The following is a 27,871-nucleotide window of genomic DNA, read 5'->3' as shown; positions in this document are numbered from 1 at the left end:
CCCGCCATCCTGCCGCCACTAAGTATTTGCACCTCAGGCTTTGAACACCTCCCTCCCCATTTTTTGCTAGTTCTGACTTGTTCTTCAGATCTTAGCTGAAGTGCCGCTCCTCAGAGGAGTCTTTCTTGGCATTCTTCACTTGATCTTAGCCAAAAGGCTGAGAATCTTGGCATTCTTAACAAGAGTGAATCCTGGGGCATCCTTGTACCAGGTTCCTGGTAGGCAAAGCACCATCACTGTCTTTATATTTGAGCGATTCTTTGCCTTCCCCAGGAGACTGTAAACTCCTTGAGTAAGAACTGTTTCTGTTCATCCTTTGAGTATTCTGGTGCTAAACAGTCCTTAGCATGTAAATTCTCAAATATGAAATGAAAGAGAAGAAAAAAGTAGTAAGCAGTATGGTAGGTTATGGGCCTGGGTGGGTGATGGCAGAATGTCTGGGTCCTGGAGTGAGGAGATGTACCCGTGTCAAAACTAAGAAATGAGTATAGATTATTCATGTGAAGTGACTTAGTTTGCTAGTACCCCAGACTGAGTGGCTTAAACAACAGGAACATAGTGTCCCATGGTTCTGGAGGCTGGAAATCCAAAATCAAGGTGCTGGAATGGTTGATTCCTTCCAAAGACTGTCCCATGTCACTTTTTTAAAATAAATTTTTATGAAGGTACTATTTATATTGAATTGGGGGCCCATCCTACAATATGTCCGCATTTTCACTGAATGACCCTATTTATAAACAAGGTCACATTCTGATGTACAGGAAGTTAGGACATTGGACCTTGTGCCTAAGTTAGGGGAGGTAGGGGCAGTGACCGTTTGATTGGCTCAGCCGGTTAAGTGTCTGACTTCAGCTCAGGTCATGATCTTAGGGTTCATGAATTGGAGCATCATGTCAGGCTCCATACTGACAGTGCAGATCCTGCTTGGGATCCTCTCTCTCTCTCTCTCTCTCTCTCTCTCTCTCTCTCTCTCTGCCCCTTCCCCGCTCAAAAAAATTAGTTTGGGGGACACCTAGTTGGTTAAGCATCCAACTTCAACTTAGGTCATTGTCTCACAGTTCTTGAGTTTGAGCCACTTTGTATCCTATGTCCCCCTTTCTCTGCTTCACCCCCCATTCTCTTTCTCTCTCTCTCTCAAAAACAAACATTAAAAAAAGTATAAATTATTTTTCATGTATAGTAGCAGGTTTGCAAATTGGTTTACCCTAAAATCACCTGAGGAGTTTTTAAAAATCTGAATATCTGAGGCGCCTGAGTGGTTCAGTCAGTTAAGTAACTCGACTTCGGCTCAGGTCATGATCTCACAGTTTGTAAGTTTGGGCCCCGCATTGGGCTGTGCACTGACCGCCACACACTCATTATATTAGCGTCTTGGATTGGAACCCAGGCATCATTTTTCCAGAGCTCTCTGGGTGGTTACAATATGCGGCCAAGATTAACAATAAAATTAGTAAAAGCAAGAAACAAACAAGTTTGATCAGTAGCTGCAGCCTTTGTGTGCTCGCAATTGTAAGTCTTAAAATGTAAAGCTGTTTTAATACTGGGGAGGTGGGCTATTTGGTTTACAGATGGGAGTCAGCTTTGCACGGCCTCCAGAAACGAGCGAGCGTGCGCCGTTCATGTGCCCGGGACTGCCAATCGTGCTGCTGTTTTAGGAAAATTGTTGGCTGGTGAGGTGTAATTAGCAGTTGCTTTAAGAAACTGTGTCTTGGGTTACCCGGGCTGAGTAAGAGAAGGGCTATCTCGGGTCATCAGAGGCGCCTCCAGGGGTTTGAAAGGCCTAGGATTATTCCACCACACTGAAACAATGTCGCTACCCTGCAAACACTGTATATGGCAAGTTTTTATGCCCAGGGTACATGTAAGTTAAAAATCCAGTTTCTTTCTGCAGTCGTAGCTTGGAAATAGTGCTCTACAATGTACAGCAACATCAAGCTGTGAGGCTCTTTATAGCTGAACTACTGATACCTTTCTGGGTTACGAATTAAGGGAAGGCTCACAGCTGCCACCAATCTAGACCTACTCCTACCTTCAGTTGAGAGTCAAGGCAGGCTGCTTGAAATAATCTATAAGGGGCTCAAAGAAGGAAAGGTAAGTGACCTCACTGCAGTTAATTTTCTTGATCTTGTATAAAGCAAGAAAAGGATACTGAGGAGATAAAGAATTCACGGGGAAGTCATTTGAGGTTCTGATTTCTTGGGTTTCCGGGTTATTGTGTGATAAACATCATCCATCAGTGGTCCATGGAAGTTAAAAAGCACAGAGATGGGGAATGTGAAAAGATTGAGGTTACATTTTAGTTGTGTCCTGACAACTTGGAAAGTCTACAAGAGAATGGGAAATTTGCCCTGAAAAAGCACCAGGTGTGAGATTGGAAATTTACACTCACAGGAGAGAAAAGAATTCTCTGCGGCAATAGATGATGAATGTGGTAGGATGACAAAAAGGATATGGAATTTAAATATTACATATTAAAATAATACAAGTTTGTAATATGCTATCTGCAAGGTAAGGTTCCAAATATTTTGTATGTATCATCTCGATCTTTTAACTTTAAGAGCTGGATGCTTTTATTTTTTAATTTATGGAGACAGAAATATGCTAGAAACACAAACTCGTCAACAGGCTATTTAATCTTTCTACCCATACGGTTTGTTCCTTCCTAGAGGTATTCAGGCAGATAACAGATTGACTGGAAGGGAAGGTGGGGGAAGTCAAGGCCTGATAAGAGGTAAAAGTGAAACTCACATTTCTCAAAAGCAGTAGATGAAGAGTTAAATGCATTTTGTGAAAATAATTTTACGTTATGTATTTGTATAGCAAATTTTTTCATTAAAAAAAGATTAAAACTTAGGCAAATATTTTTTCTGAGTATTTTAATGAGATTTGTGTTTATTATAATGAACACTCTCCAATCAGCTAAAGATACCTTGCATTGTTTCCTGTTTCAGCTAGAACTATGTGGTCATTCCAGAAACTGGTGGGTTTTCTGAAAAAGAGGCTGGATCTGAGGGTTGAAAGGTACGTGTTGCAATCTCCTTAACTCTTGATCTTTGGCCTGTGAAATTTCTGAAGCTAAAAGCTATTCCTACACTTGATGTTGAAATTCAGAACTTCAGAGAATTTTAGTCCAGGAACTGTACGTGTGATTTTCTTTGAGAATATCCTATTCTTCATTATGGAGTTTGATGGCTTGTTTTAGAGGAAAAGGGACAGATACTAGTTTCCTGGGCTGAGTAACTTGGGGAATTGGAGAAGGTGGGTGACATGCTTCACCTCTTAAGACCAAAGCCTCTTTTCAAAAACTTAAGAAAAAGGCACATACATATGCATCAAGAAGATCTTCTCCACCTTTCGAGCCCAGCACATTCCCAAGTGTGCTGACCTCTTAGGCTTCTCTTGCTTCATGTAAGCTTCATGCCCCACTTGGTTTCAGATGACTTAGGGGTCATCACTGACCCTTTTACTTTGCCCCCCTTCTACATTCAGTCCATCAGCAAGTACTTCTATATTTTTATATATCCCAATTAAAAAAAAAAAGTTGTGTTTTTTTTTTTTAGCATTCTTTCCTCTTTCCACACTAGTCCTGTGTCTTGTCTCACATTTAAACTACTGTGGTGGCCTTCTGACACATTTCTTTTCCTATCTTCCTCTGTCTACACTCCACACAAAAGACCTTCCCTGAACATTCTATCCAATCCTCACTCTTCCTCTTCTATTACTTTCTTTATAGCATCAGTAATTCCCTGGATTCTAATTTAATTTATCTATCTTCTCTCTAGGGAATGTAAATTCCACGATGGCAGGGGCTTTGAATGAGTGACAAACTACAGTCAACAAATATCAGTATGTTCCAGGCACTTTACATGAGAGAACAAAACACAGATCCCTGACATCAATGGGCAAATAAGACAGTTTGGCATTGGAACTTTAGAATATAATTTTGTCTAAGGAACTCTAAAAATTGCTTTTATTTTGTTTTCTCAGTACGATAGTTAGTAATGAAAGAGAGTTCTCTGAGATCCTTTCATCATGATCCAGTGACCATCTGGCTTTTTCAGGCAGGTCTCTGAATATGATTTAAAAAAATCAGAGCTCAATTCTTCTGATCCAAGCGTAGACTTACTTTACAGCTCAGATATAAAGCCTGAGAATACGGGGTGAGGAGGGGTTGGGTACTTGCTTCAAATAAAAGAATCCATTGGAGTTAAATCTTTTCAGTCATTAAGAACAGGTCTTTGCACAACGGTCTATTCTTGATGCACAGATGGAATATAGGAATTCTGGCCTTAGGGGCAAAGGTCACAAAAAGGGTCTGCTACAGCGAAGGCTACAACTAGTCATAAAAATGGGTCCTTGTAAGTTAAGATTTTGTACTTACTAGAAATCCCAAGAGTCATTTTTCCTTTAGCTCATGATGGCTGCTCTGGGAAATTCACCTGTGGCTTTCACAGGAGTCTCAAAAAACAAGGCATTCTCTAGAGTCCTGTTTGGCTAATGGTTTCTCAGTCTTGAAGCGTTTGCAGGTCCTCACTTTGGTTGTGTTTCTCTAAATTAGGGTTCCTATACAAGGTTTAAAACTCTCTTGTCATTTTAAAAACTATGTTGAAGAGAAGATATACATATATGCAGACACACAGACTTATGACCACTAGCTAGTTCAGAAGATGAGAGGTTTTATTCTCCCAGTAGAAGGTTCATGGCTTTTTTTTTTTTGACAATACAGCCATACTTTCATAGAATATAGCATAAATAATACATTTTCCTTTTGGAAAAGATTTCTTTCTTACCGCTGTCTCACCTTAAACACTGTGAATGTCCCACAGGAGCCACTCATTAAATATTGGTGAGAGGACTTCTTGTTAAAAATGAATGGACTCGTAATGTGTTGTTTGTGGGGAGACACCTTACAGAAAAGAGAGAAAAGAAGTTAAAGCTTAAAAACTGAATAGTGAAACCCAGGCCCCTAGATGGCTTCGAGAATGCTGGGATCAGGTTTATCCTTTGCCCTGAGCCAGACGGTTAAACTAAGAGGAAAGACCTGGTTTTCGGGGTCCCACCTAATTCCCCAGTCGCCTTCTAAGTACCCTACTCATAGGTAAAAATGAACCACAAATGATTTAGGAAAAATCTCGAATGTGATAGACAAGGACCAACAGTAAGAAGTGGAATTTAGAGGAAAACTTAAAACCATTAATTTCCTCAGAAATGAAAAGATATTCTAGAAATACTATGTATATGTGAACCAAAAAAAAAAAAAATGAAGAACTTTGTAGTATAAAAAACACAATCATGAAATTGAGTAAAAAGTTTGCAAGAAAAAAAATGGAAATGGAAAGCAAGAAGATGAAAAATAGTTGAAAAAGGTAAATCTGATTCAGGATTAAGAGAGCAGAGAAGGTGGAGGGGAGGAGAATTTCAAACACTTTTTAAACGGATGGATTTTACATTTAAAGGGTCCCTCATGTGCCAATGTGATGAATGAAGGCAAAGGCCTCCACAGCAAGGCAGCACATTATCAGGGGTATCTCTGCATATCAAGGGTGAAGAGAGGAGTCTAACCACTTCCAGGAGGAGAGAAAATAGGTAACAGAAAACCAAAATCAGAATGGCTTTGTCCTTCTCAATATGGAAATAGAAATGGAAGTCCAAGGAGTAATGCCCTTTCCCAGTTCTGCGGAGAAATGCTTCCAACTCACATTTCATAGCTAGCCGGATTATCAGTTTAGCATGGATCTTTGCTTGCAAAGCCATCACAGAATGTGTTCCAATGCAGTGAGGGAGTGTACTGAGGAAAAAAAAAGAATCTCAGAAGTGGTAAATGCAACATAGGAAAGAGGTGAGAGAATTACCAAAATGATGGGGAAGGAGAAAATTCTCAGAATATCAGCAACAGCTTGCCCAAATTAGAAGATTCACAGAAAGATGTGGAGAAAATCATTAGAACTGATTATTTGATAGATCATTGACTATTAAGGGCTTTATAGCTCCATAGGAAAGCTTAAGGGATGGGTTAGTGATTGGAACAATTGAAAAGCAAGGAAAGAAAACATGGAAAAATGAGGTGGGTAACTCTATAGAAAATGGGGTTGATTAATGAAGAGTATTTGCATTTGCTCAGCTGAAGGATATTTCTTGGGTCATAAAGCACACAATGAAATGTCATTTAATCAAATGTCAGTATGATTATATGGGAATCATGGGGGAGGGAAAGTTTATCATAGGGGGTGGGGGATATAAATTCTGATTTCTTATGGTTGGGAACTACTGATAATACCTAAAAATGAAACATTAAGCACTCTGTAAATTCTCTAAGTACTGGGTTGAGTGTGTCTAGGTAGCAGGAATGGGGCAAGTAGAGGTGTTGGACCTATAATTTCCATGTTGATTTTTTAAAATTATAATCCATATGGCTCTTCTTGATCGACCTTATGAGCTACAGTATGTATTTGCAAAAAGGAAATGTAAAACACTGGAGAATAAATGGAATACTCTATTTCCTTTAAACAACCAAAAATTTAATCTCAGAGTTTACATGGAATATCAGATTATTTCTATGACAATTATAATATGAGGGATTTAAAAAAAATATTCTGTCAGAGGTGTTATCAAGACCTTTGGAGCTCATGAGAAAGTCTGTATAATTCCAAAACAAGGCAAAATGGGCACACTTCAGTTTCCCAGTCTAAGGAGGAAAATGAGAAGAAACAAGCCAGTAAGAATAAGGAGGCAAGACAGTGACAGTTCAGGGAGCTCCTCAAGTGAGACTGAATGCGGTAAGATAGAGTGAAAATTTGGTAAAGATAAACTATCAACTGCTGTAGGATTGCAGAAGTTGACACTTACGAGAAACTTAATAACATGAAAGTCTAACAAAATTATTCTTGTAAGAACATATCTAAAGGAAAAAAACCACACACATGGAGACGTTCCACCTAGGATTTGGTACAGAGACCAGTGTTCAGCTAGCTACTGGTTATTTTGTGAGTGATTTTGTCCTCCATCTGCTCTGCAGTGTGTCCTTAAACTTGTGTCTAACAAAAAACTAGTGCTTTTTAGGCTAATGTTTTCCAAGTTGGATAGCTGTCCCCGAGTAGTAAGCCCTGGTTTGAATCCTGGATGGATGGGAATTGTTTTAAATATTTAGAGTTAATAAAATGAACTTTTGATCTTAATTTATATGTGACAAATTGATGCAACCTAATGTTACTTCCATGACATGAATAGCAACAATTAATTAATTCATCCTAAATTAATAAACTGACAGTCGTGGGAATGCCAGGATCCCAGTCACTCAGAATAACAGGCATCTGAGAATAAACCTGAGCGCTGACTGGCTTTTCCTTTCCCCCAGGATAAGGATGTGTTCTGACCATTTCTGTACCAGAAGAGTCCCCATGTTTGTAGAATTTCTAGAAGTGGAAATATTGCAAACAAACCGTGTACTATTTTTGAATGGCAATGTAAGCATTGCTTGTAAAGTGTCTGTGATTCAACTTCAGACTACATTTTTGGGATCTATCATGGGACTTGTTCAAACAATGTCAGGAGTGACTGGAATGTGAATCCAGAAATCTGCTCTTGCTCTGTGTTGGCCCCCTTACTCTAGTGAAGTTTCTCTACTACAGATAAAAGCAGTTGGGCAATATCGTCTGACCTTTTGAGGGGTCTGTGCCTCTGTTGCTGTGTGTGCAGTGCTCTCCCTCTGCCCTAACTACATGAGTAACTGGAAGCTCCGAACCCTCTGCAACCCCCAGAACCAGAGAGGGAATCTGAGACCGATTTGACACCCAGCAATCTGAAGACTAGACTATGTTCTTCCCACCCTTTGCCACACTCCATCCAGTCTCCCCTCCTTCCTTTCTCAACACGTTGCCTTTTCTCGTGAGTGGGTCTTTCACCAATCCCAGATGGTGGTTGTAGTTGTAGGCATGCATCCAAACAAGAGCATCCAGAGTGGGGAGGGGAGGGAAGGTATCTGTTTCTGAGATAACACAACAACAGCCTACCCACACAATTAGACCGCCAGAAAGCCAAGTTGTGTTCATTAGACTTCATGCATTAAGGGAAGACACACGGGAGTGTGGAGCTAAATAAAGGAAACCTCATTTGAAATGGAGCCCTGAGGCCAGAAGGGGCTCCCACAGCACCTCTCCTGAAGCCTTCTGCAGATCCATGGGGAAGAAGCCTATCGTTCCCCAGCATAAGGAAGAAGTGTGTTCTCTTCCCCAGGCAGCGGCTTAGCCAGTCAGAGACTCACATCCAGCCAATGGAAAGCCATTATCCTTCATACTCTCAGTTTACTTCAGTGAATTTTTTGTTTGTAACAGCCCCTCCCAGCCCCCTTCTCTCATCAATAGGACAGTTTTCCCCTCCTTTGTTCTCCAGAATAGTGTCAGGTTTTGCTGGAGCTTACATGTCCTGAATTGTAATTTCCTGCTATTCCCAACTAAGCCCATTTTGCTGGCAAAATGGCTGATAGTTTGTTTTTTAAGGTTACCAGGCTATAAGTAAGTGAAGAATATTTATAGGGTTTTAAAAGTAATTCCTAGGGTGGGTTTTGGGGGCAGAGAACTGGTAGATACTGAGCCTAGTTTACAACATCACAACATTGAATCACAGTGAAGGTAAGGGCTTAAACAGTATTGATGAGCATGGCTTACCAATCAAGCCATTTTAGGTGGTTCATAGTCATCTTTCAGGAATAAATTGCCTAAAGTTAGTTGCTAAATTACCTTTGGTCTTAATATTGTTTTAACATAGGAGTTGAACATTATGTTGACCTCAATTTCTCTCATTTCTTAGGCATAATTTTTCTTTCTTCTCCTCCTCCTCCTCCTCCTTCTCTCATTTAATGTCATAGTATCCCAGTGAAGTAGGTTACTTTCCCCATTATTTCCCACTATACAGGTAAGGAAATTGATGCTCTGAGAAGTTCAGTATTGCCAATAATCAAGCACAAAGTCAGGATTCAAATCTCAGCATTAGGGTCCAAGTATCCATGCTTTTATCCTCTGTATTCCTTTAAATATGTTTAATCAGTCATTAGAGTTGCCAGAAAATTTATTTTTATTTTTTTCCTTTTTTAAAATTTAAATTCAAGTTAGTTAACCTATAGTGAGGCATAATTTTTCATAGTAGTTTCCAGAAGACTGTCCTTACTTTAACTAGGTCACGTACAGAATTAGATAAAACAATCTAATATGTTTCTCTGTGTATCTCTGGGTGTGTGGGAAGATAGAGTGTCATAAAAATTGGATCATGTTAGAGACCCTACTTTTTTTTCTTGCTTTGTGTCACTCAGGTATTTTGCAAGCGTTCTTCAGCCTCTTCCAGTTCCTGTATCTCCCCTCTTCAAATAACAAGATGTCTTTAATCTGAACCCTGATAATTCTTTTGCCCCTACTTACTGCTGTGCTAAAAGCCCACGAGAGCCAATTGCTACATTCTGAGGAACTGTGCCAGCCAGTTGTGGTCACGTGCAAACCTTAAAGTCTGTCATGGTGAATGTATTTACACCACGGCAATCAGTGAGCGCTAGAGACCCGTGCTGCGCATTTCAGCTGATTGATAAACATTTCCCAGCACAGCACTGCCTTTAGGTGCCACTCTTTAACCAAGTATTTGATTTCATAATTACTATAATTTTTAAGAAAGAAAAAGCAGAATTATTTCACTTACATATTCATTTGCTATAAGGAATAGTATTTCCTGTAAGCCCTCTACGGTTCTGAGGGGGAGAAAAAGTTATAAAAAACATAGAAGTATTTAAGTTTTTATGCATTCGGAAACTGAGCTCAACTAGATTTTGGTATGCTTTGACTCTTTGACCTATCTATCCTTTACACGTTCCTCTTTTTCATTAGTTATATTATTGTTTTCAAGATTCAAAGGCCCTTGAGCAAGCTGACAGGCTCGTCAAAAGAGGTGATGAACTCCCACAGGTGAACCATGTTCAGCTGATTATTAAAAGCATCATCAGTAGTCCAGTCCTGTAAGTGAGGATGTGTGTGATAACAAACACTCTCCCCCTCTGAGCACCTTGTGTGTAGTGCATCTGCATACTCTTTCCACCCATCTTGTGCTTTATCTTTCCAAATATCTGAAAAACACCTGAAAAAATGCCTATTAGCTAGTAGGAGCTCAGTAATGGCAGCCATTGTTATATAATGAGAAAATTATCCAATATATTAGGCACCTTCTTAGTTTCCTGGGACTACCTGCTATAACAGATTATTACAAACTCATTGGCTTAAAACGACAGAAATTTCTTCTTTCACAGTTCTGGAGGCTAGAAGACAGAAATCATGGTGGTACTAGGGCCATATTCCTTCTAAAGGCTCCAGGGAAGAGTTGTGCCTTTTCCAACTCCTGGTGCCTCCAGATGTTCCTTTTCTTCTGGTAGCATCATTCCACTCAGGTCACCTTCACATGGCCTTCTTGTCCTCCTCCTTCTCTGTGTACCTCTTATAAGGACACTTGTTTCTGCATTTACTGCCCGATGGATAATCCATGATCATCTCACTTCAAGATCCTTAATGTAATAACACTGGCAAAGACTCTTTCACCAAGTAAGGTCAAGGTCACAGGTTCTGGAAATTAAAGCATGAAGATATCTTTTTGAAGACCACCATTCAATCCACTTATAGGACCTAGACCTAGAAGAATGGATAAAACATTCATTGAGTTCACCAGAAGATCACAGTCTAGACAACCACATAACTAGACAGCAATCGTCTTGGAGAATCATATACAGGGCATTAGCAGAATACAGAGGAGGGACACTTTACTTCATTACACTTGGAGTGGGGATGGGTTGCTGACAAATCTTAGGACCAAGTGGCCTCTGAGCAGAAATTTAAAGATGAGTTTGAGTTTTCTAGGTCAATGTGGGTGACTTGGAGAGGGCCATTTAGGCAAAGTGAAAGCACCATAAAGTCAAGGAGAAGAAAAGTAGCTGGTGTAAGTAGGAAAATTACAAGGAGCTCAGTATTGCTGGGATATAAAATTGCACATTAGTAGGTGGTGAGTAAAGGTGAAACGGGAAGTGATCAGGGCCACTCAAGAACATTAATGTGCAGTGAAATCATTTAAGCCTTTTGTTAAAATGCAGACTCTGATTATTAGCCTTGGGTAATGCTGGTGCTGCTTAGCTGCAGAGGACCTGGAATAGCCCCGATTTAGAGCAGTGAATTGAAATCTTGAAGAAATCTTGAAAGGAAAGCAGGAAGGAAGCAGGGCAGTGCTGACCAGGGTGCGTTAGAGAGCCTTTCTTCTCCACGAGAGTATTGCCAGTTGGAAACAGAGGGTCCATTACTGCCAGATCTTCCTGCTATTTTCCAAGAGAAAAATGAATCAGTATTTCTATTTGAAGTTATTCAAATTATGTTCTAACAACCAAAAAAGAAAGATTGGTCTGCTAGCTTTTGACCCGTGTGAGGACCTTTGGACCCTTTTTAGGAATCCTTTCATCTGGGAAGCTGAGATAGAGAAGACCTGAAGGCACTGAGACCTATTATTAACTCTTGGGACACCTAGGCTTGCCACAACAAAAATAGCAGAATTAGCAAGTATCCTGGAGCAGATTCCAGTTGATGAAAATGGTGACTTCAGTCTGAGGAGATAGCATGACCTATGAACTTTACTTAGGATCAAAAAGGAGGAAAAAAAAAACTCTCCTGATTTTGTCACACAAGTATAGAAAAAATGAAATCACGAGGTTTTAGCATGGTCATTGTTGGGTAAAAAGTAACTTTCTGAAGGTTTCCCCCAGGCATAATTTGGCTTTGGGAGGTTCTTGACAAATGGTTTTTCTTCGACCTAATAATAATCAGTGGAGAAAGCATCAGAGAAGGGTTTAAGGGTAAAGCCAAGCATCGCCTTCTGGAGCTGTTGAAGCTATGCTATTGGCATAGTCAGGGATCCACTCTTTTGCATGTCCCACTACCGTTCTCAGGAAGAGGGAGGTAGTGAATTCATATCAAAAGCTGCAGAACAATTTTGGTTAGATTTCCTGCTTGGTCTCAAAGTCTATAGCATCCTCTTCATTAGATATGAATCCTCTCTAGTTACTATTTCCCCATCTATAAAATTGGGAATAATAGTATGTACCTCACTGGGTTGTTAGAAACTATTAAATGAGTCAATAAGTCTAAAGCTTTTTGTGCTTGACACATAGGAGGCATACAAAAAGAATAAACATCCCCTGTTGGTTCTCCTGGCTGCTAACACCATTAATACCACAGACAGGGAAACCCAGGAGGCTCCGGCTTGATGGAGTCCAACTGTTGATTGAGTATTGGCAGCTCAATATTGATTGAGCTCTTTTCTAGGGTCAAAACCATGGAAAAGACACATATTTCATTTCCAGGAGATTGAGGATATTCTAGATAATCTTAAAAAAAGGATTTGAAGACTAGAGGCTGACTGATGACCGGAAGAGTTTCCCTTAGAGACACGTTCTGTCTGGTTTCATCTTTTTCTTTGATATACAGGTTTTCTCAGAAAAACTATAGCCATTGTTGCATCGTCATAAACTTGGCTACATTGTATAAAAGGATGGTCTTCTACCATTGGAATATGTGGTCCTAGGAGGTTAAGTCTGTCCCCCAAAATATCCTAGTGCATGACATCTGGGAGGCATTTAGTAAAAATGCCTGAACTAATGAATGATCTGTAGTCTCTGCAAATCCCTTTCATTTAAGGTTTATCTCTGTTTAGTCAGAATATAACATGCTTTTACAAATATATTGTAATCAGTGACTTGAAGGAAGTTTTAGACCTCTATCCATTTGATATGTGTATTAATATCTGTGGATATCATAAAAATATTTTTCAGAAAGGAGTGAAAAAGTATAGAATGCTTTTGGAAATTAAGACATTGGGAATAGCACCTATTTCTGGAGAAAGAAAAGATTATAGCAGAAGCAACTGAATAAACTTTCAGAAAGCTTTCCAAGTTATAATTTATAATGTTATAACAATTTTTAAAGATATTTTTAAGCCAACCTCTATGATGATTATAGAAACATAGTAAAATTATAAAATAGAATGAAAGCGTCTCAGAATATTTCATATTCTATATGAAATATAGACACTCCTATGTGTCAATATTCCAAATATCCTATATTTGGAAACATTCAAATGAGAAACAAATTGTAAAAATGATACACATATCCTCTGGGAGAGACTTAGCTTCAACTATATAAAATGGGAAAAGCAAGGGAGAGTCTTGGGGATAATGACAATTGACACACAGAATCTCTCAGACTATAAGGAACACCAGTTTGAACATTCTTCAAAACAAAACAAAGCAAAACATTTGCCCTAGTTAAGCTGGTGTGGTGGACAGTCTATAAAGGAGCCTCATGCCCCTCCCTCCTGGTATTCATGTCTGTGTAATCCACCCTCTTGGTGTGTAGGTGAAACATGGGATTTGCTTCTAACCATAGAAAACAGCAAAGGTGACAAGATGTTGCATCTGTCCTTATGTGATTGTAACATTTGTCTTTCTGAGAGACTTTCTCCCTTGCTGGCTTCGATGAAGCAGGTAAGCCTTTTGGGTGGCTGATATGTCAAGGAACCATGAGAAGCCTCTGGCCAATAGCCAGCAAGAAACTGAGTCTCTCAGCCCAAGAACCATCTAGGAAGTTAATGCTTCCAACAACCACAAGAGTTTGGAAGTGAATCTCCATCCAGTAAAGCTTTCAAAAGATGACTGAGCCCTGGCTGACATCTTGATTGCAGCAATCCATCCTCGACTCCTGACTGTGATATGACAAATGTTATGTGGCAATAAATAATTAATGTAGGCTATGTTGTCATGCTAGTTTTTGCAGACCATGATGACATTAATGTGTTAAAAGAAAAATGAAGGTAAGGAATAGGAGCATCTTTTATATTACAGCACTAGCCTTTCAACAAAGGCTTAGACACTGCCCACTTGATCACACCCCAGTCCTCCACTCTTAGGGACCTTATATTAGAAACTGGCTGAGACTAGAAAACTTTCTATTTTACATTTTCAGTGTTAGGAAAGACTTTCTAACCAATTTTTTTCTTTCCTTTTAACCTCAACTTTTAGAAAAATTGGCCTATAGGAAAGTTGCAGAAGAATTCCAATGAACATCTACATACCTTCACATTTTGCCACATTTGTTTTAGTGCCTCTGGTCTCCACTCAGACACATGCACACATCCAGGCTCTAGTTTTGATTTGGTAAAAATCAAATAACCTTCTGTGGTCCTTGGAGGGCCACATCCATGGTATTCTCACAGGGCTGGGTCACAAACTAGCCTAGTTCTAGGCGTTGACTAAAAGAATAGTTTGAACACTTCCTCCCTCCCGCCTCTTCTCTCTCCCCAAAGAAGGAAGCAGTTCACTGGACACATTTGCATCTGTTCTTTTCTCCTAGGGAGGGAGCAGGACAGAACTGTTCCAGTGAAGCTGAGCAGGTATCGTTTTGTTAATTCGCTGTTCCTACAGCCCCTGTTGAATGGTAGGAGAGAGTAACTGAACACTTTGCTTACACAAGAGGAAGGAACTGATATGTTATCTTTTTTCAATTTTTGTAGGCACCAACTCCTTATGATAGCTTATAAGAAATGCTGGAAAATTGTGTTGCTAAGTGTCTCTGAGCTGTCGTTATGAAAATGGAGAAATGTGAAGTAGCCCCTGAGGTCTGTCACACAAATACAACTATAATTAATTTGATATAGTGTTTCTTGCAGTTGCCCTTCCTCTGTTAAGGTTTTTGTTTATGTAACTGGAATCAAATGATATATAATTATAAATATACTTAATTTGCTTTGATGATTAATTACGAAGCTATGTAGTTTTTATACAGACAATACTCCTACTTCCCTTCATCTGTCCTTCCATCCAACCAAGTATCTCTTTCCAGAGAGTCTGTAAAGTTACAAGCATGTATGTATTTTTTTATAAACTAAATATAGCATACTTTTCCACATAGTTTTTCACAAAATAATTTCTCCTATCTATCTACCTATCAATTATCTATTTTTTCTTTATTCTTTGTTACAGCTGCACATGTACTAAAAACACGTTACTGAGTTTTATATACTAGGCTCCCTGTCCCAAAATATTTTCACGTTTTTACCACAACTCATAATGGTACAATAAACAGACTTATATAATGCAGTTTCATATAATACATGTTCAAGTATATATTTAGAGTGAATTTCCTGAAAGTAGAAATATTGGGTCAAAAAGTATGTGCCTCATCATTTTTATGTATGTCCTAGTTCTCCACAGAGATACCAACATACATCTTCACTCACAATTGTCTCTTTCACTTTATTCTGACTCATAGTATAATCAAATCTGGTGTAACACATTTTTGAAATATACATACAGAATATATATGTGTGTAAATAGGTAGACTATACACACACACACATACACACACACACACATAGTTACTAAAGAGTAATAAAACAACTGTGAACCCATCACCTAGTTGAAAAAATATGTTACCAGTATCTTAGAAGCTTTCTATGGGCTTCTCCCTGATTGTTTTTCTCTTCCTCCCTCCCCAAAATAATGACTATTTTGTTCAAAAAAATTTTTTACATTTATTTATTTTTGAGAGAGAGAGAGAGAGAGCAGGGGAGGGCAGAGAGAGAGGAAACTTAGAATCAGAAGCAGGTTCCAGGTTCTGAGCTGTCAGCACAGAGCCTGACATGGGGCTCAGACTCACAAACCGTGAGATCATGATCTGATGTGAAGTTGGATGCTTAACCGACTGAGCCACCCAGGGGCCCCAATGACTATTTTGAATTTTGCATTTGTATCTCATGTATATTTCTGGTCTCTGTTTCCTGGATTTCTACAAAGCATCTATGTATTAAGAAAGTTTCCCCTGTGTGATATTAGGTGCAGACTTTTCCCAGTAGTTGTTTGTTTTGATATTGTTCTGTGTAGTTTTTACCATGCTGGTGAATCTTCTATAGTATCTGGGTTACACACTGTTTAGAAAAATCCTCTCCACTAGTTATTTTTTAATCTACCTTTGTTAATATTTATTTATTTTGAGAGAGGGAGAGAGACAAAGAGACGTAGAGAGAGAGGGAGAGAGAGAATCCCAAGTAGGCTCTGGCTGTCAGGCACAGAACTTAATGCAGGGCTGTAACTCACAGTTCATGGGATCATGACTTGAGCTGAAATCAAGAGTTAGTTGCTTAACCAAGTGAGCCACAGGGCACCCCAAACCCATTTCTAATCATTAGTTTTCTTTTCCTCTTTTCACTTAGAATCTTTGAATAGATTTCCAAGTTGGTAAGTATTTCTTAGAATACTGCTCTTTTCATAGAACTAACTTGACATTGTTTGCGGCCATATATGGAATCTTAAATTTTCCCTTTTCAGAATCTCCATCAGTAGAGGCCCATGTTTGAAGAATTTTAACAAAGGTAACCTTGGGATTTCCATTTTGCCTAATATTGTAGCTATGCATAGGTTATGAAGAAAACTCAGAAATTAAATCTGGTGTGGAAATATACTGCTGGATTTGAATATGCTGTTTTCATTTTTAAAGAGTGTTAATGCCAATTAACATAGAAAATTTTGATTGACTCTAACAATTCTACCACCTGGAGATAAACCACTACTGTTAACATATTAATGTATTTTCTTTCAATTTATTCCTCTGTGAATGTATACATATTTTTATATTAAAAATAAAGTAGGATTGGGATATTTAGTATTTTATATCCTGCTGATTTTATATTATAGTTTGATATAAATATCTTTCTGTGTCAGTACAAATCTAAATCATTTTAATAGCTATATGGTTATATCCTATTGGTTTACCATGAATGAATTACCCATGTTTTGATTGGATCCAATTAAGTTGTTTATAATTTTTGTTTATCTGTATATAAAATAGACAATACTATCTTGCTTCAGTCACACACATAGTTTTGTTACCTGGGATGGAAACTCCAATAAAATGCTTTTCAAATGGGGTTGATAAGTAGAGATTGGAAACCTTTTGGGGTACCTGCAGAACAGAGTCAGACCACTTAAAAATAACCCAGTATTTATGGACAATGGTAAGAAAAGCTCTTGCATTAAAAAGGGTTCCCAATCAATTACTTCTGTCATGTTAATAGATCAAATCCAGCTTGGAGAAGTACATTATGCTAAATGACTTGTTTGTTTATTTTAAGTTTACTTATTTATTTTGAGAGAGAGAGAGAATCCCAAGCAGGCTCTGTGTTGTCAGCACAGAGCCAGATGCAGGGCTCAATCTCACCAGTAGCAAGATCTTGAGCTGAGCAGGAATCAAGAGTCAGACGTTCATCCAACTGAGCCACCAAGGCACCCTGACTTGTTAGTTATGACGAAGAAGAGGAAGTGGACTGACAATATTGGTGCAGGAACTACCACCAGTGAATGTGGGCAATGGAATCCCATTCTCTAGACCTGCGCTACTCAACACACGAGACACTAGCCACATGTGGCTATTTACATTTAAATTACTTAAAAGGAAATGAAATTTAAAATGTAGTTTTTCAGCCAAACTGGCCACATGTTAAGTGTCCAGTACTTGGGTTAGTGACCAGCGCATTAAGACAGTGCAGTTATAGACTATATCCATCATTGCAGAAAGTACTGTTCTAGGAAATTAAGCTGAGAGCATTTTGCAAAATACACTGGAACCAGGGATTGTGTGGGGAAGATCCCATCCAAAGGCTGTTTTGTACTCCATTTGAAAATAGCGTTAGTAAAAAGGGGAAAAGAGATTTATATGAGATGATGTTCAGTTATTATAGGGTATAAAACATGATGCTGTAACTTTTAACTTGGGAGACTGGGAGATAGAAATGTCATGAAGAGAAATATAGGACACATCAGGAGCAGCAGGTGTAGGAGGAAAGATCCTCCAGGATCGTACTGCATTGAATATTGGGGGCTCTCCGGATAATGCAGAACAAAGCATTGGTGCTTAGAATGAGTCTTATGGTCATGAGTGGATTTTTGAGACAATGATTTTCTTTTTTAAATTTTTTCATGTTTTTTAAAATTTTTTAATGTTTATTACTTATTTTTGAGAGAGAGGGAGAGAGAGAAGAAGGGAGGGGCAGGGAGAGAGAATCTGAAGCAGGCTCCAGGTTCTGAGCTGTCAGTTGAGAGCCCAATGTGGGGTTCGAACTGATTAACCAGAGATTGTGACCAGAGCCAAAGTTGGACGCTTAACTGTCTGAGCCACCAGGTGCCCCTGTTTGTTCTTCAGTATCATTTTTATTTCACTGACTAGATATGCAAAAGTCTATTAGGAAGCCTACTTTTAAAAAAGTGGGTAAACTTCAGTCGAGTAAACTGAACAAATCTTAAGTATATAATTCAATTATCTTGTACATATTTGTGGTCCACATGCTACCATTTAAGTTTAGAGTCAAAAGATTTTCATCATTCCTCAGGATCATCCAGGATACCTTCCTAGACAATACCTGACCTCACCCAAAGCAATCACTATCCTGACTTCTTTTTTTAAAAAACTTTTTAATGTTTATTTATTTTTGAGAGAGAGAGAAAGACAAAGTGCAAGTGGAGAGGGGCAGAGAGAGAGGGAGGCAGAGAAAATGAAGAGGATCTAGGCTCTGAGCTGTCAGCACAGAGCCTCATCTGGGGCACGAATTCACAGAACTGAGACCATGTGACCTCTGAGTGAAAGTCGGACACTTAAGTGACTGAGCCACCTAGGTGCCCGAACCACTCTCCTGACTTCTACTGCAAGGTTAGTTTTACCAGTAACTTAACTTCACATAAATGGAATGACATGGTATTAGTCATGAGATTTTCCATGCTGTTTCTTATATCAGCAATTACTTTATTATTGTTGGTATTGCTGTGTAGTATCCCATAATATAAACAAATTACAGCTTATCTACTCGCCTATTGGTAGACATTTGGATTATTTCCAATTTTTACCTACTGTGAACAAAACTGCTATAAATGTTTGTATACACATTTTTTTTGGACACATGCATTGATTTCACTTAGATATGTATCCGATGGTGTAATTCCAGGGCCATGGAGTCATGAAACATGTACAATTAGAATGATGCACCCAAAGGCTTATATACATCTCCCATCTTGGCGCTTTATTATTAATCTTTTGACACGTGTGTGTGTATGTGTGTGTGTGTGTGCGCGTGCACACACATGCATGTGCACACATTCATGCAAAGGTCCATAGTATTTTGCAGAGGTAACATTGGCAATAACTAAAATAATGGGAAGCAAAAATAATCTCATTGAAAGAAAATAGAACCCTCAAAATGATTCAGTATATAGGAACTGACAAGAAATGAAAGACTCACGGAGAAGTTAATGATAAAGATTATGTAAAGATCTTAAAAGTGGGAAGACACGCTGTGCTTCTAACCGGACACTTCATGTGGCACAAATGGCAACTATCACCTAATTTGTAAAGTGACTTCAAATGTAGTCCCTTCAGAATGTTCTTGAAACACAACAAATGGTTCTAACGTGTGTGTGGAATAACAAATGTGTGAAAAAAGCCAATAAATAGTATCCAAAAATAATAATAATGAGATGGAACTCCCAGCTGGATATAAACAACAAATTGTCCAGTAAATAGTTTGAAACATTTGGCTCTACATTTAGGAATAAAATGTGATATCCTTACCTCAAACTCAATAATAAATTCCAGATGGATTAAAGACACAAATGCAAACATATTAATCCAAGAGTGTGAAACACTACAGAAAAAAGTAGCTTTATAATTTTGGAAGAGGAAAGTCTTTTCTAAGCATGCCATAAATCCTTAATACCATAAAACAAAAAAAAATTTTAAACTACATAAAGACAAATGGCAAACTAGGGGAAATGTTCTACAACACAATGAAAAAGTCTAATAGTCTTCATATAAAGAGCTCCAACAAATCAATAAAGAAAAGACAAATAATCCAATAGAAAAGTAAGTTAGAAAAACAAACAAGCATGAAAAGGTATTTTGCAATGGCAGAGTTAAAAGTAGACAATAAATGTACATTTACCCTCACTAATAATGCATGAAATACAAATGCAGGCATTGAGAAGACAATGATTTTTTTACATGTACAAATATTTATAGCACTTTCTTGCCAAGGTTATGGGAAATAGACACTGATAATTACTTGGAGATAATGTATTTGAGTACAATCTCTTTATTGGATAACCTGGAAAAAATCTATTTAAATGCATTGGTTTAGCTACAGCAAATCTAATTCTGAGACTTACCCCACGTGACATTCTAACAAGTGTTATAACATAGTTATAAGAGGGGGAAATGTTAATAGAGGTAAGAGCTAAATAAGTAAACATTATGTGACTGTTAGACAGGAGCTGGATATAGATGAAAAAGATAAAAGCAACTTCCAGAAAAACTTCTAGGTTTCTATGTATTGTGAATTCTGGGCTAAATAATTTACACGGATCATCTCATTTAATCTTCAGATCACTGACCATTTAGTATATCAGAACATTGATTACAAATATATTTTCCTCCAGGGCACCTCAACCACTTAGTCAGTTAAGCATCTGATTCTTCATTTCAGATCAGGTCATGATCTCGCAGTTCGTGGGATTGAGCCCCACATCAGGCTATGTACTGACAGAGCCTGCTTGGAATTCTCTCTCTTCCCCTCTTGCTCTCTGTTCTTCCCCCACTCATGCACTGGCACATGTGTGTTCTCTTTCTCTCTCAAAATAAGTAATTACATAAACCAAATATATCTTCTTTGGGTGCGTGGGTGGCTCAGTAGATAAGGCATCTGACTCTTGATTTTGACTCAGGTCATGACCCCAGAGTTGTGGGATCAAGCCCTGCTTTGGGCTCTGTGCTAAGCATAGAGCTTGCTTAGGATTCTCTCTCCGCCCCTCTGTCACTCATGTTTGCACTCTCTGTCTCCCTCTCTCTCTTTCTCTCTCAAAAAAAACCCCAAGATAATAAAACAATTAAATAGTAATTAAATCATGACATCACTACTGGATGAATATATAGACTCATCAATGCAATGCAATAGAATAAAGTCCACTAGCTGGTGCCTGGGTGGCGCAGTTGAGTGTCCCACTCTTGATTTCAGCTCCAGTAATGATCTTGTGGTTCTTGGGACTGAGCCCAGTGTTGGGCTCTGTGCTGACAGTGCAGATACTGCTTGGGATTCTTTCTCTCTCTCTCTCTCACTCTCTCCCCCTCCCCTGTTTGCGCTTCTCTTTCTCTCTCTCAATAAATAAATAAATATCCAAAAATATATCAAGTCCAGTAAAGTACTCAAATGCTATAAGAATCAAGTATTGGATAAAGGCAGTGCTCAAATCAATTAGGAAAAGATAGATTATTCAACAAATGCTGTTGCAACTTATGGAAATAATTCAAGAAAAATCTAATTGTATCCATACATCACACATTGTGCCAAAACAAATTCCAATATTTAGCAAACATTTAAAAACAAGCAAAGCACTTGAAAACTGATATAAGAAAAATACTAAAAGAAAACACAGAAAAAATACATCTATAATCTGGTATTATATAACACTCATCAATATGACACTAAACTCAAAAACTACATAAAATACAGATTGCTTTGTCTTAAAAAATAATTGAAAGTTTTTTCATCATGAACAAATTAAAATAATAAAAATGAAAGATTTGTGTCAAATTAGAAACAAATACCTCACATCATAGACAAAAGACAAAAATAGAAAAATACGTAGAAAAATTAAATATATCAATAATATAATAGTTTATAGAAAAAGAAATGTAAATAGTTCTTAAGCTTAAGATAAGAGGTTCATAGGGATGCCTGGGTGGCTCAGTCGGTTGAGTGTTGGTCTCTTGATTTCGGCTAAGATCATGATTCCTGGGTGGTGGGATTGAGCCCCTGTTGGGCTCTGTGCTGATGGTGGAGCCTGCTTAAGATTCTCTCTTCTCTCTCTCTCTCTCTCTCTCTCTCTCTCTCTCTCTGTCCCTATGCTCTTTTCCTCCACTTATGCACTCTTTGTCTCTCTCTCACAAATAAAAAAATAGAAATAAGTAAAGAAAATTCTAAAAAAGAAAAGAAAGCAAAGACAATAATACTAAGGGAAATGGAAACTAGATCTATATTTAAATACTGTTTCTTACCTATGAGCATGGCAAAAGTAAAAAACTTTGACAACTACTCTTGGCAGGGCCATGGAAACATAGGCACTCTTCCATTACTATTTGTGGGACTGAGGAATTCTTTTATTTTTTAATTATTTTTTAATTTATGTTTATTTATTATTGAGACAGAAACAGAGCACGAGTGGGGGAGGGGCAGAGAGAGAGGGAGACACAGAATCTGAAGCAGGCTCTAGGTCCTGAGCTGTCATCACAGAGCCCAATGCGGGGCTTGAACCCATGAACTGTGAGATCATGACTTGAGCCAAAGTCGGACGCTTAACTGAGCCACCCAGGTGCCCCCTGAAGAATTCTTTATACCCAGTCACACTGGACTTGTTTCATGTCCTTCCTTAGTAACTTCCACTAAAGTTTTCTTTGTATAGAGCCCAGGAACTCCTATTTTATTCATGAGAGCCAAATTTAACATCAGTTTTGAAGGAAGACTTCCCTACTCTTACCTCTCACCCCTAATTGTTCTGCCATAAGTGCTCAGGACCCCCTTTCATAGCATCTCTTAACTATTTATTAGCCTAAGATTTGTTTTCCCCACTCAAATCAGAAACTTATGAGATCAGTAAAATTAACGGTCATTTCCTCCAATACTAGCCACCTACTAGGTACAATTGTAATGAAATTAAAGAGTACACTTTTACTTTTTGCACCATTTAACTCACTTCTCTTAGCCTATGTTTTCCTAAGAAAATACATATCTTTGGGATATTGTGACTATTGATGGATACTCTAAAGCACATAATTCTGGATGCAGAGTAAACCTCACAAAAGGGAAGATATTCCAAATTTAATTATGATCATCGTTACCAGTGCAGCATGTTTCTAGTTAACATCTGATTGATCAACAATTGCCAAACATCAGTCATCCTTATCTCAGCTTCACTCGCGTTCCAAGAGCTATGTTCTCTCTAAACTCTTATTCACTTTACTTTTCTTTACTGTGACTGACTTCTTAAAATTAACTGTCTACTTTAACCTCATACCAAATTAATCTCCACAAATTATTAGTTTTTGTAATATATTTTTTGCAATAAATCTTTATCTAATAAAAAATGTTTTTGGTGACCAACTAAAATCATCATGAAAAGGGACTGCTTGACTCAATTTTTAGAAATTGCTGAGATAGATAATTGCTTCATGTTTATTATTTTCTTTCTTTGCATGTCTCAACTGCACCTATGAAAGTTATTTATCTCTGTGTTTATCTTCATCATTAACTGGGATCTCTAAGGGCAAGAATTGTGACTGTAAATCCTATTGCCAGTGATTACCAAGATACTTTCCCAGAACAGCAGCTCAATAACTGTTTGCTAAATGAATTAAATAGCTTTTGAGTACCTACATTGATTAAGGAATGTGCTAAAGTGTTGGAAAATTTCAAAGGATGTATTATGCGTACATAGTTAATTTTCATGAGTGTTATTAATAGTCAAGGTAAATAACATTCAGTTCAAAATTACACTCAAGCTATACCTTAAGAAACAAGGTGTGAATTATTAACAGGTGTGTGTTAATGCTTGTATTTGCTGGCATAGAGGTTACATATAAGTTGTGTATAAAATTCAAAAGTACAGATGTTGTTACAATGACAAGTAAGTCTAATCTCTTAGACTTAAGAGATTCCATTCACCCAGTTTGTCTCCCAGAAACGAGATGGTACCGTTTCTCCACTGTACCACCACCCTAAGATATTCTAGGCATACCGAATTAAGATTCCAATTTAAGATGGAAGGAAATTCTGGTAAAAGGTATTTCCGGAAGAAAGGATTGTAAATGCAAAGCCAAGAAGGTGGGAATGGGAGAAAAAGGTAATGACTGAAATTACAATAGAATAGAAAATAGTAAAAATAAGTTGGTGATATATACTGTTCCTAGAAATGCATAGGAATGGAAATACAAATGTTTTTAAAATGTGAGAGTAATTAATAAGACATATTTATTTCATTTATGTTTCTTTTTTATTTTTATTTTTTGAACTTGGACATCATATAATTTTGTTCTGGTATCAGAAAAAAGAAGAAAATTATCTTAACAAATTTATATCACTCAGCTATAAAAAAAATGAACAAAATCTTGCCACTTGCAACAATATGGATGAATCTAGAGTGTAGTGCTAAGTGAAATAAGTCAGAGAAAGACAAATACCATATGATTTCATTCATGCGTGAACTTTAAGAAACAAAGAAAGGAAAAAAAGAAGAAAAATAAAAATCAGACTCTTAACTGTAGAGAACAAACTAGCGGTTACTGGAGGCGAGGTGGGTAGGGGATGAGAGAAATAGGTGATAGTCATTAAGAACACACTTCTCATGATAAGCAGTGAGTCATGCATAGAATTGCTGAATCACTATATTGTACATCTGAAATGAATATAGCACTGTATGTTAATACACTGGAATTAAAAAAGAAATACTTCTGGACACCTGGGTGGTTCAGTCAATTAAGCATCTAACTCTTGATTTCGACTCAGTTCATGGTCTCATGGTCTCATGAGATTGAGCCCCTAGTTGGGCTCTGAGTTGACAGTGCAGAGGCTGTTTGGAGTTCTCTCTCCCTCTCGCTGCCTCTCTCCCACTCCCTCTCTCTCAATCCCTATCTTTCTCTATCAAAATAAATTAAAAACAGTTTTAAAATCTTTAAAAAAATACTCAGATGATGAAAACATGAAAAAAAGAAAAGAAAAGAAAAGAAATCTCATTGTCTTATTTTGGCCACTATGAAGGAAAATGGTGCTCTTATTCATTGCTGGTGGAAGTATAAATTGGTTCGTCTACAGAAGGAAATTTGCCAATAAAAATTAGAATATTATTTATTTTTATTATTTTTTATAACCTTTAAAAATATTTATTTATTTTTGAGAGACAGAGACAGAACATGAGTTGGGGAGGGGTAAACAGAGGTGGGAACAGAGGGTCCGAAGCAGGCTCTGTGCTGACAGCAAAGAGCCCCATGTATGGCCTGAACCTACGAACTGTGTAATTATGATCTGAGCCAAAGTAGGACACTTAACCAACTGAGCCTCCTAGTCATCCATTTTTATTTTTTAAAAATGTTTATTTATTTTGAGAGACAGAGAGAGAGAGCAAGGGACGGGAAGAGAGAAGGAGAGAATCCCAAGCAGGCTGAGATAGGGCTCGAATCCATGAAATCATGAGATCAAGATGTGAGCCAAAATCAGGAGTTGGACACTTAACTGACTGAGCCACCCAGGTATGCACGTGATTAGCATTTTAAATTCATTTACTTTAATCCAGAAATTCCATGTCTATGACTTTATTCTCCAGATGCTCACATATATGAGCAATGATATCCATTCAAGAACATTTATTGCAACATTGTTTAAAAAATCACAAAATCCTGGTAGTCTAATGCCCCCAATAACAGGATGGTCAAATAAACTGAGTATATATTAATTCAAGGAAAACTATGTCATCTTTATATAGAAGGAGGTTTAAAAAAATTAATGTGAAATGACCACCAGAATATTTAACTACAACAGGTAAGATAAAGGAAATGCATACAGATTGTTTCCATTTGAGAAAAGAAAAGGATGGTCATAGTGGGTACACACACACACACACACACACACACACACACATCTGCCTATCTAGAGAAATGGACACATACTTAGCTGGGCTTATAATACTTCTGCCAAAATACAAAAGAAATTGCCAAAGTGGTAATTACCTCTGGGATAGAAACTAAGTACATGGAGAGATAAAAGGGAAAATTACACTTCATATCCACTTGTAGCTGTTGAAATTTATAATTATTGAGTCAGCAAATATTTATTGAGTACCTACTAAATGCCTGACACTTAAGTAGTTGCTTGAGATAAAGAGTTATTTTGTGGAGTTCACATTGTACATACAGATATTATAGAAAACATTCAAAGCTCATAGGATACATATGATCTATTTGGTTAAAATAAAAAGCACTTATTTTTTGTTTCGTCTATGTACATAAATAAAATAATTGTTTCAGTCCTTGCCCTTTTTCAAATCTAGTAACAAACTATAGAAATGATTCCTGAAAGTATAGTCTTTCTTTTCAAATCTAAAACTATTTTTGTTTTTATAATAAAACACAAGCATTAAAATTTTGGTTTTTTCACATCAATTTTAAATGCAAATAAGACTGTATATTTGAAATTATTTTTTATTGTAAATTAAAAAATAATTGGAAACCCAAACTTTAAAGTTAAGTCAAGAAGTTAGGGTTCAGATAAATAGTACTAGAGTGTGGATAGTAGATTTAGAAATTTAAGAATAAAAATCTTGAATTTAGTGGATTAATTTAAAGATTATCATAGTAGATTTTTCAACAGGTTTTATGAACCCAAATGAACAAAGGAGACAGTGTAGATGAAGCAAGAGCAAAGAGAGATAACCCAAGTAGAGTCATCCAAACTTTGGGTCTGGAGACTGGAGAGCAAGACCTCAATCGTGATCATAAAGATTTGAGTCTTCTTGGGGTACCTGGGTGGCTCAGTTGGTTAAGCGTCTGGCTTCGGCTCAGGTCATGATCTTGCGGTTCGTGGGTTCGAGCCCTGAGTAGGGCTCTGTGCTGACAGCTCAGAGCCTGGAGCCTGCTTCTGATTCTGTGTCTCCCTTTCTTTCTGACCCTTCCCTGCTTGCACTGTCTCTCTCTGTCTCTCAAAGATAAATAAAAACATTAAAAAATTTTTTAAATAAAAAAAGATTTGCGTCTTCTTGACTCTGTGGTAGGATGTGATAGAATGGGAGGGAGAATCAAATGTGGAGGTCTATTTGGGATATGCCCAGTTCCAGATGATTTCAAGATTTATAATTAAAATTGCTGAGAATGAGAATCAAGGACTAGGGAAAACAGATGGGTTGGGGTTTGAAATTTGGTTGGCGTTTCACTCACACACAAGGTAACTATGTGACGACCAAGGTCAGGCCCACAGGAAGAAGATGCACCTTTTGGTATAAAACCTACGACAGAAGCCATTGAAGATAGAACTGTGACAAATGGATTAAGGAGAAAACAAGGACTTGAGAGACAAAGCAACCAGGGAGGTGAGTTTTTTAAGATAATACAGTAAATGGGGTCATTGTGCAGGGTGAAGAGGAAATAGATAAAAGGAAAATCAGCCACTAGTTGTTCCATCTGAGATGTTTGCTTTAGAAAGACACATTTTGGAAGGATTCTGAGAGTAGAAGGCATTTTATTAGAAGTAAACAGTGAGCTACCAGGAAGACAGAAAGAAAGTAAAGTAAAAATAAAGAATAGTTATGAGGTCAAAATAGAAATGAAAGGAATGTTTGTTTCATACATTTCTTGAGATCAGTTAGCTAAGTTAAAGTATCTTAACTTGAATGTACTTTGTGGTGTATCAAGAGGCTCGTAATTACAGGGATAATATTCCACACACTACACACTAGTACTGTATTTAATGTGATTGTTCTCCTTGTTCAGTTGATTGAATTAAATTCCTTTCTATTTTATTGAGCTGTCTAATTGCTCCATTATAATTTCTATGTATTCCCCAAAAGACTAGTTTCCTTATGATAGAATACAATGCAATAGCCCACGGAGATAAGCAAAGCACAGGCATATTACCCGTCCTTTACTTGAAATAGAAATGTATTTGTTTTTGTGTTAAAATTAGATTGGATAGGGAGATGAATTCTATTAAATTAGACCACAGAGAACTTACA

The 27,871-nt window shown here is 37.6% G+C and overlaps 1 pseudogene; it reads right to left on the bottom strand.

The window, feature by feature from the left end:
* Positions 1-26,158: 26,158 nt before the first annotated feature.
* On the bottom strand, positions 26,159-26,232 carry LOC115302913 (annotated as a pseudogene).
* Positions 26,233-27,871: the final 1,639 nt, after the last annotated feature.

Source organism: Suricata suricatta, chromosome 1 (assembly GCF_006229205.1).
Source record: "Suricata suricatta isolate VVHF042 chromosome 1, meerkat_22Aug2017_6uvM2_HiC, whole genome shotgun sequence".
Classification (NCBI taxonomy): domain Eukaryota; kingdom Metazoa; phylum Chordata; class Mammalia; order Carnivora; family Herpestidae; genus Suricata; species Suricata suricatta.
Note: the sequence above shows the minus strand (reverse complement) of the source record. Positions and strands in the feature narration are given on the sequence as shown.